Below are 10493 nucleotides of genomic sequence, written 5' to 3'. Positions count from 1 at the left end.
TTATTAGAGCTTAAAATAGGCATGATATTGAATCCTCTATCGGTTGATCGACTATATGGTTATAGTCCCGATTCGGCATACGGGTGTGGGAGAACTACCTCATTACTGAGAATCTCGAATGTGGATAATGTAAATCTTCAAAGATACTATCGGTTTCTACGATATATATTATGAGGAGGTACCTCCCCCTCCCCTGACGTAAGTGAAGTATTATCCCTATTGAAGGGAGGTACATCATCTAGACTATCTTCTATCCTACTGGAAATGGATGAATCTCCCCGGGTGGGATTTGAACCTACGACCAATCGGTTAACAGCCGACCGCTCTACCGCTGAGCTACCGAGGAAAGTGGCAGATGATTCAATCCCATATACTTCCAGAGACTCTTGTTCCTTGAGCCGCCCCTTGATCTGCAAGACGTTAACCACTCGAAGACCCAAAGCTTTCTTCGAGACTTCATGAACCTCGCGTACACCCTAACTCTCATTATAGGAAGAAGCAGTAATGATAGCAATCCCTTTTGCCTTCTCGGATAGAGCCTACGAATCGGGGGGGGGGCTGGTGTGGAAGATCTCGGTCATGGTTGATCTTGGTCGTGATTGATCGCCCCCCCCCCAACCCCAAGATGCATATCGATCGATCACCAATCACTAGTTTCTATTTCTCCTTTTCCGGAAAACATAGTAGAATAGTCACAGGATACTTATAGAGGTATAAGGAATATCTTGGAAAGGAGAAGAAAAAAACTCTTAGGAGACAAGAGAAACGAAGGCAGTTAGCAGTAGAATAATACCAATCATCAATCCGAATGAATAAGAAGATACTCTCCCGCCCTCCCCATATCTTGCGCTTTCTCCACCTATGGAACTCAAAATACCGGTGCCATTAATAATTCCGTCAATTACCCATTGGTCGAAAAGAAGAGTTAACTCACCCAGGAATCGAATACCTCTCACTAGAAGGATATCGTAGTAATGATCGATGTAACCCCGGTTGTGTGACCAGTCCCCAATGAGACGGTTAAATGAACCCATAGATTGTTTGGCAAAAGGATCAATATCACCGCAAGGTTGTGTGTGAGAGGATATCGGTCCATAAATCACGTAGGAGATAGATATTCCGGCTAGTGATAGACCAACCGAACCTGCTGAATCTATTAGCAATTGTACCAAATTTTCGGGATTGTTGTTGTCCTCTGAAAAGCCTGCAAGGGGAGTTAACCACTCGGATAGCAAATCGGGACCAGTTTCTCCTCCAGCGAGATTGACTCCTATTGATCCAACCAACGAAGTTGGTATCGACAGTACTACTGAAGGCAATACCATCGAAACGTCTGATTCCTTAGGATATAGAGACTCAGAACGAATATTGGACTCTGCAGAAACTTTTCTATCGACTGAATCTTCCCCGTCATAACCTCCTGCTGAATCGACTCCTTCGTCTCGCGGGGGTGGAGGAACATCATACCCATCTCCACTCGTTGCTATCGTTTTGGTGTTACTCCGAATGACACTATTCATAGAGGAATGGGATGAATTGGTACCGCCACCGGCGCGTAGATTCCCCTCAAACGTGAGGAGATAGATGCGGAACATGTAGAAAGCAGTTGGAACTGCTGTGAATGAGGCTATACATCCGGGGGGAAAGGAACGTAGCCAACTCTTTGCAATAATTTCATCTTTGGACCGGAAACGAGCTAGAGGTGGTATACCACAGAGAGAGAGAGTACCTGAAAGAAAAGTGATTCCAGTAATTGGCATATATTTTCGCGAACCACCCGTGGGAGACATATTTTGACTTCTATTGGGAGAGTATCCGACAACCCTTTCCATCGAATGAATTACTGAACCGGATCCGGGAAATAGCAAAGCTTTGGGATGGGCATGTGTAATGAGGTGAAACAACGAAGGTTTATAAGCACCGAGACCTAGAGCCAGCATCATGTAGCCCAATTGAGACATAGTAGAATAAGCTAAACCTTTCTTGATATCCTTCTGGGCAAGAGCTATCGTCGCTCCCAGTAGAGCCGTTATTCCGCCTATCCAGGAGATAACATTCATGCTTAGAGGTAAGGTTTCAAACAATTCAAGCATTCGAGCTACAAAAAAAATTCCCGCAGCTACCATAGTAGCGGCGTGTATAAGAGCCGAAATAGGTGTGGGTCCTTCCGTTGCATCGGGCAACCATACGTGGAGTGGGGATTGTGCAGATTTAGATACCGGACCCAAAAATGGTAGAGGAGCACATGTATTGGCAAGGGAGGAGCCGGCGCTGTTGTTATCAATCAACTCACTAAATCAATCACACGATTCGCGGATCTCGAAACTACCAGTTATCCAATACGTACCTAATATACCCAATAATAATCCGAAATCTCCTGTACGATTAGTTGCAAAAGCTTTTTGGCAGGCATTAGCAGCACTTGGTCGTGCGAACCAAAAACCTATCGGCGAGTAAGAGCACATCCCTACTAATTCCCGAAAAACATGAATCTGTATTGGATTGGGACTGAACACTAATCCTGACGTGGAGGCAGTGGAGAAACTTAAATAGACGGGAAACCTTACGTATCCCTAGTCGTGACGCATATGACTATCACTGTAAATCATAACCAAGACACCTATGGTGGTGACTGATATCGACGTAATGGAAGTAAGTGAATCAACTGAAAATCCTATCTTTGGAGAAATATCGTCGTTGGGAATCCATGACCATGAGTATTCAAAAGTGGAGCGACCAGTAACTTGTTGCCAGAATGTTGCGATAGAGACGGACATAGCTGCGGCTAATGAAAGAACACTGAGCATAGCACGTATACGACGAAGGCTCTTAGTGGCTTTTGGAAAAAGAAACGATGCCAATCCGATCAAACCAGAGGTTACGAATGGGCGTGAGGGGACAATCCAAGCACATTCATAAGATAATTCCATAAACATATTTAACCCGGGTTGGAACTCTTTCTGTCAATAGTTGTCAGATATATGGAGCGTCGAAGAATGGAATATATATGGACAGGTGAGATCACGCGTATCAAACCGAATAATCCATTTGTTTCTCGTTCTGGTGCGAGCCCGGCGTCGAGACTTGACAGGAATCAAATGTGTCGGAGATACTTATCTAGGTTCCATTTTTTGACCCCAAACCGATTGAGTTGTTTTGGGTTATTTTTCACACGACAAGACTATTACGGATAGACATGCAGCAATTGATACTGGAGGAAAACAACTCCGAGTAGAACCGGGGAGATTCTATGATGTTCGTCACTTCGCTCTGCTTGGGCACAACGCATCAGAGTCCAATACGGTAATGTCGATATATCGAGTTTCATTGGTTTGTCACGGATCCAAAATTGATCTCGGACATCCCCGGCTGAGTAACGCAACTGCTAGGGGGCGCGTCTTGCATCCCTGTTTCGAGAGGAAGAAAGTGATACGGAAGATCCATTCTAAGAAGAAGACGCGAAGGAAATCGGGATACAGACAGGATTTGGTTCGATCTGTAGTAGATCCCATTTGCTTAAATGGAAAGGAGTTGGTTGGTTAGCAAATTGTTATCATAAAGAAGTCAATGATTCTTGCTGGGATTCTTTTGCATAGAATGGAAACCCAGTTCCCCCAGTTGTTCCCCTTCTAATGATTCTACGCAATCACCCCCTCCCTCATTTATTGATTCTACTCGTACGTATCAACATACTCGTCGCATTCATTTCGATGATAAAACCGAATAGATAGATTTCATTATGGCAGTTCCAAAAAAACGTACTTCTAGGTCGCGGAGGAAGATTCGCAATCATATTTGGAAGACCCAAACTAATGAAGTAGCATCGAAAGCTTTTTCTCCAGCTAAATCCATTTTGACTGGACGGTCGAGAAGTTTTTACTATGTGACAAATGAAAAAATTTCTGAAACTGGTCAGTAGTACTCCCCGGTTGTAACAGGAATTGCCGTATCAATAGGACGTGGGGTCGGTCGGAATAGATAGTGAACTATTTGTTTGTTGGAACGGGGAAGACGAGATAAGTGATTGTCAGGGAACTTATTGATGAATTTGGATCCCTAGTAAGTAGTACGGGTACATGTTGATATTATTGCGTGACGGTACCGTGCGGTAAATAAAATCCAAATACTAACAGAGTTGTATCAATGAATGTTGGTAATAACCACGAGGGGGGGGGGGTTACGTGCATGAAGAAGGAGCCCAATCCCTCTCTTCCTTCCTATGATACAAGGGTCTCGATCACGATCATCGATTTATCTCTATCCCTACTACGAATGGGTATGGGTCGATAACACCCAAAGAGAATCGGGAGATAAATCTGCGTTCCCGGAACGGGAACGTCTTCTATTCCGTTTAAAATATGTTCCGACCTCGTTTATTCGGAATAGCAGGATTTGAACCTGCGACCTCCATCACCCCAAGATGGCACGCTACCGAGCTACGCCATATCCCGTTATTCCTATACAAGTATAGCGCCGTATACCTAATCAACTATAGACAGGGAAGGTCCCTTGTTGTGCGTGTGTACTCTCCCCCAGGAAGATTGACGATTCACCCGAAGATGTGATATCATTAATTACGATAAGTATAACGAGTAGCGAGCCGCTATGGTGAAATTGGTAGACACGCTGCTCTTAGGAAGCAGTGCTAGAGCATCTCGGTTCGAATCCGAGTAGCGGCATTTAATTTCAACCTGCAGGCGAGGGCTGTGTCTGATACAACCACTGGGAAAAGCAGTAGGAATAGGGAATTCTCCCCGTTTCGACGTTTAAGGGGTAAACCCGAAATCTCCTGGGAATAATGGGTGGGTGGTACATACTCTCCAAAATCTCACTAATTCACTGGATTCTCCTCATTACGATTCACACCGATATAGAGCACATATTCGCTCACATTTCTTTTCTTACGCTTCTTTCCGTCACTCTGTTTCACCGGATGGGGCTGGCTCGCAAGCTCAAGAGACTCATTAGTTTGAGCGTTGGAGGTATGACAATTGCTTTCATCTGTATAACGGGATTTACGACGATTCGTCGGATTCAACCCAAACATCTACCACCGAGCAATCTACATGAATCATCTATGTTTCTTTCACGGAGCTTCTCCCCAATGCATGTAATTATGAGAATTAGGAGTCGGAACGAATGGTCAGGTGCAGTCACGGCACCAGGTGCCATGTCGACCCATGGATTCGCAACTCTGGGTCTTCCTGAGGAAATGCAACAATCCACACCGCTAGTACCTGCTCTGCAACCTCATCGGTTAATGACGCATGTAAGTATGATGCCACTAAGCCATGTGACTTCGTTATGTGGATCTCCATCAGCAACATCTCCACCGATTGCCACCTATGACGCAGAACAATTTTCTATCCCCGGTCCAAATCAAGAATTTCCTACCTGGACCCCCTCTCCGGGAGTGGATATACACTGCTACGAGCAGGCAGGAAGTAATCCGAGAAACAGTTTTCATCGACTATCCTTGAATTCACGTAGGTGCCGATTGATCCACCAATTGGACCGATGGAGTTATCGAATCATCAGCTTAGGGTTTCCTCTACTGACTGTTGGTATTCTCTCTGGAGCAGTGTGGGCTAATGAAGCGTGGGGATCCTACTGGAGCCGGGACCCTAAGGAAACCTGGGCATTAGTGACTCGGCTGATATATGCTATTCATCTCCATACCAGAATAACTAGTGGTTGGCAGGGGGAAGGGCCTGCTATTGTAGCATCTACAGGATTCTTCATTGCTTGGATTTGTTTCTCAGGGGTTAATCCACCAGGAATCGGTTTACATAATCACGGGTGGCTTACTTAATAATTAGGTAGAAGACCGCTAATTCGATCGGGGGGAGAGATAACAAAAAATGTTACCTCGTCAGATGCTTGAAGTGTTACATGTAATCAATTCGTGATTTGAATCAGAGTCTGCATGAGGAATCGCGCTGTGGATTCCTCACCCAGACATTCATGCAATTACGTCGCCAGCGGCATGGATTCCCACTGCCTTCCCTTATAGGAATTAATACCAGAACCGCTTCCAAGAGTAATCCTCATTGAATAGATATGTTCGACTACCGATCCAAACGATACTGCGTTTTATTGCCCCTCTACTATCCCATAAAAGAGTACGGAACCAGGATAGATAGTATTTTGTGATTCCGTAGAGATGCAACCATGTCTGGATACAGACCGATACCGAGGATTGGTAAAGAGAGACAAATCGATATGAATATTTCCCGCGGTCCGGAATCAACTGAATATGGATCCGAATAGTTGGATATTCTGTATCCGTAGAATATTCGACGTAACATAGATAACAAATAAATGGGAGTTAATACTGTACCAATCGCTTCGACTACTACAACCGATAACTTAGATATAGATGAATAATGCTGATTAGTCACTATTCCTGGAAATACCATCAATTCCGATACAAACCCACTCATCCCGGGTAATGCAAGGGATGCCATTGAGAAGATACTAAACATAGTAAATATCCTGGGCATTGGGGTAGCCATCCCCCCTAATTGATCGAGATAAAGGGTACGTGTCCTATCGTAACAAGTCCCTGCAAGGTAAAATAGAGCGGCACCTATTAACCCATGGGAAATCATTTGTAACACAGCTCCATTAAGACCCGTATCTGTCACGGATCCAATTCCAATTGTTACAAAACCCATATGGGAAATTGATGAATACGCTATTCTCCTCTTAAGGTTACGCTGACCCGGCGGAATCAGGGATGCATAAACAATTTGGACTGATCCGAATAGCACCAACCACGAAGCAGGTATGGAATGAGCATGAGGTAATAATTCCATATTAATTCGAATCAATCCATACCCTCCCATTTTTAGTAATACCCCAGCCAGCAACATACATGTGCTGTAATGTGCTTCCCCATGAGTGTCTGGCAACCAAGTATGAAAAGGGAATATTGGCAGTTTCACGGCATACGCCACGAAGAATCCTAGATAAGAAAGCACTTCTAGTGATATAGGATGTGATCTGCTTGCCAAATCTCGGATATTGAAGGAGGGTTCCTGGGTCCCGTAGAAACCCATAGTTAGGGCTCCTATTAGGAGAAAGATAGAACCACCAGCTGTGTATAGAATAGACTTCGTGGCTGAGTATAGACGTCTCTTCCCACCCCACATACATAAAAGTAGGTAGATTGGGATTAATTCCAACTCCCACATAGGAGAGGAAAGCGAAATGTCTCGAGAAGCAAACAGTCCTATTTGGCCGCTATACATGGCCAACATCAAGAAATAGAATAGACGTGTATTCCGCGTAACTAGCCAAGCTGCTGAGGTTGCCGAAGTAGTGACAAATCCTGTCAGTAGAATGAGACCCATGGAGAGTCCATCAATACCTGAACTCCGATGGGAATTGATTGAATTTATCCAACTAGAATCCTCCACCAATTGAATGCATTGATCATCGATATGGAAGTGACAATGAAAGATATAAATGATTAGTAGAAATTCCGATATACAAATGCCTGGGGTATACCACCGAACGATCTTATTCCCATTGGAGGGAAGCATTGGAAATAGCGAACCCGCCAGAATCGGAAAAAGAACAATTGTGGTTAACCAGGGTACGTTACTCATCGTGGATGGAAAAATATTTTAGCGGGGGGGAGGGGGGGGGGAATCTTAATACCCCAACTCATACTCAATAGAATTGAGTATGAATCTTTGAGTATGAGTTGGAAAGAAAACGATTCGATTCTTGAATCTCTTTCTTGACCGATGAATCAATAAGCTAGACCCATACTACGAGTCGTCTCAGCTCCCGGATAGACGCGTACACTCGAGGAATCTGTTGGACAAGCGGATTCACGTCTCTTACAACCTACACAGTCTTCTGTTCTAGGAGCAGAAGCAATTTGATTGGCTTTACACCCATCCCGGGGGATCGTTTCCAATGCATCTGTCAGACAGGCTCTTACGCATTAGGTGCAACCAATACATGTGTCATAGATCTTTACTGAATGTGCCGTCGAATTTGTTCACTCCTATTGGATTGACGTGTCAAAGATATTCTCCTGTTGGGGTTGTTGAGGTGTACCTACCCTCCCCCCTGCCCCCTACCCCTTATTTTCCATTCAATCAAATCTAAGATTTGTATTGATTTGGTTTTTCCGCATCTACCTACATAGACACTCCGTGGGTGGAACTCTCCCATCATCCTCGTGAAATGAATGGGTTCTGCAATATGGGGAGGGACGGTACAAGACAATTTTAAGGAACGGGATAGGTAGGGATTCAGATAGGTATGACATAATTTTTCGGAATGAAATGCAATTGTTAGGGGGAAAACGACAGCATTACCAGCTGGATGTGATACACCTGCATTGAATAGCGATTCGCCCAAATAAATAGCGTCATCGACGAATCAATTACCATTTTAACAAATCAAATTGATCGATACGAGTCGATCTTCTATTACGCTGGATGACCGAAGCAATGGATAACCCAATAGCAGCTTCGGCAGCTGCAACGGCTATTACGGATATTGAAAAGATTTCCCCCTTCATTTGTTCATTGTCAAAGAAATTGGAGAATGCTACGAGATTTATATTAATGGCATTCAGAATCAGCTCAAGACACATCAGTGCCCTAATCATGTTTCGACTCGTGATTGATCCGGAAAAGCCAACGCGATAGGGATAAGCACCTAGAATCAGTCCATGTTCGAGCATGATGTATTAACCCCCCGGAAACTTAATTGGTTAACCTACGAGATGAGTTTACGAGAAGTTGTAATTAATTAGAAAGATGGGGAGTCATCTCCAGACGACGAAGCAGGTTCTTCGTCGGGTCTGGTTATTCCTTCACCACGAGCCATTGTAATCGCCCCTACTGAAGCCACTAGGAGGAGGATAGAAAGGAGTTCGAATGGAACCAGAAATTGTGTTAACAATTGGTATCCAATTCGCTGGATGTTGTTTTTTGAGACTCCCCCCACAACATCCCTCGATGGGTCGATTGGATTTATATCAGACCATTTCGTATCTCGAATTGTAGTGGTTGATAAGATAGATAGACCCGTACAAGCTCCTAAGGCAATAGTATCTCCCATATTCCAGGAAATGGTTGAATTGGAATCTACTGGTTCGTCAATAACCGTTACGGCAGACACGATCGAAACATTTATAGCTCCTACATAGATAGGCGATTGTGCGGCAGCTACAGAATCGGCATTCGGTACGAGATATGGGAGAGATATACAGATAAACACCAGTCCCGATGAAGAGGCGGAATAAACTATATTAGCAGATAATACCACTCCTACACTTCCCAGTAGAATACCTAATTCGATTAGTATCAAGACAGATTCATAAATTGATTCAGGTAGATTCATTATGCCCAGTTATTTTGATTCTCCCATCTCACTATATTACTATTCAATAACGACGTGTATGTGTGTGACCTACTTATGTAGACACACCCCCCCTATTGGTAGAAATAATTGAAGGAGGGATATCTCTGCATAGCAGAGATATCTCGATATTGAATCATCTCCGACTTACTATTTTTTCTAACCAGGGAGTCGGTCTATCTTCCAAACTTCAGACGGAGATTCAATTGACACCACGAGTGACAGTTCGATTATTGGGATCTCCTTTCGTGACTCCCCCAGATGAATAACTCAGAGTTGGAACTACTTGAATTGCGGAATCCTGGGAGACAGAGAGGGGCAAACGTCCCGGAGCCATTTGATCATAATTTGATTCGTGACGATCATAAGTCGAGGGTTCATACTCCTCAGTCATTGACAAGCAATTTGTTAGGCGGTATTCGACACAATTCCCACAGAAGATACGAACTCCGAAATCAATGCTATAACTTCTTAATCGTTTTTTTCTGATGCTTCTTATCAATCTCCGGTCGACGACAGGCAGGTTAATCAGACATACTCGGACACGTACCTCACAAGCAATGCATTTGTCAAATTCAAAATGAATTCGTCCACGGAATCGTTCGGATGATATAAGTTTCTCGTAGGGGTATTGGATAGTCACAGGTAAACGATTCAGATGGTCTAGAGTAACCGCAAAACCTTGACCAGTATACCTCGCAGCTCGTATTGCTCGTTGACTATAATCCTGGAATCCAGTTACCGTGGGAAACATGTGATAGATAATCCTGGGGGAGTTCCTTAGTTTCTAGAGATTGGATAGATTAAAATCGGGGTGACATTGATGTAAACTATGAGGGGAATATCTCATTTTAGAGATGGTAGTCGAAACGAAGCTGTCAGCAACGGATTTCCCGGAGCAACGGGCAGAAGAGATTTCCAGCCGAGATCTAGTAATTGGTCTATTCTGACTCTAGGTAATGTCCATCTCGTTGCGATAGAAATGAATAGGAATAGATAAGACTTGGCTGATGTGGTAATGACACCTGTTACTGCATCGAATACATCAAAGGATTCACTGCTGAGAGTCCGAAAGGGAAAAATTTGCCCTAATTCTTGAAGAAATG

At 43.9% G+C, this 10493-nt stretch overlaps 2 non-coding genes across 2 annotated transcripts; both read right to left on the bottom strand.

The window, feature by feature from the left end:
* Window positions 1–274: 274 nt before the first annotated feature.
* TRNAN-GUU (transfer RNA asparagine (anticodon GUU)) lies at window positions 275–346 on the bottom strand. Its single transcript has one exon. It is a non-coding gene; the product is annotated as a tRNA-Asn (tRNA).
* Window positions 347–4377: 4031 nt separating this feature from the next.
* TRNAP-GGG (transfer RNA proline (anticodon GGG)) lies at window positions 4378–4451 on the bottom strand. The gene has a single exon. It is a non-coding gene; the product is annotated as a tRNA-Pro (tRNA).
* Window positions 4452–10493: the final 6042 nt, after the last annotated feature.

This window comes from Dipteris shenzhenensis, unplaced genomic scaffold (genome assembly GCF_047967505.1).
Source record: "Dipteris shenzhenensis isolate YYH24624 ecotype China unplaced genomic scaffold, Dip_SZ_1.0 scaf0485, whole genome shotgun sequence".
Lineage (NCBI taxonomy): Eukaryota > Viridiplantae > Streptophyta > Polypodiopsida > Gleicheniales > Dipteridaceae > Dipteris > Dipteris shenzhenensis.
Note: the sequence above shows the minus strand (reverse complement) of the source record. Positions and strands in the feature narration are given on the sequence as shown.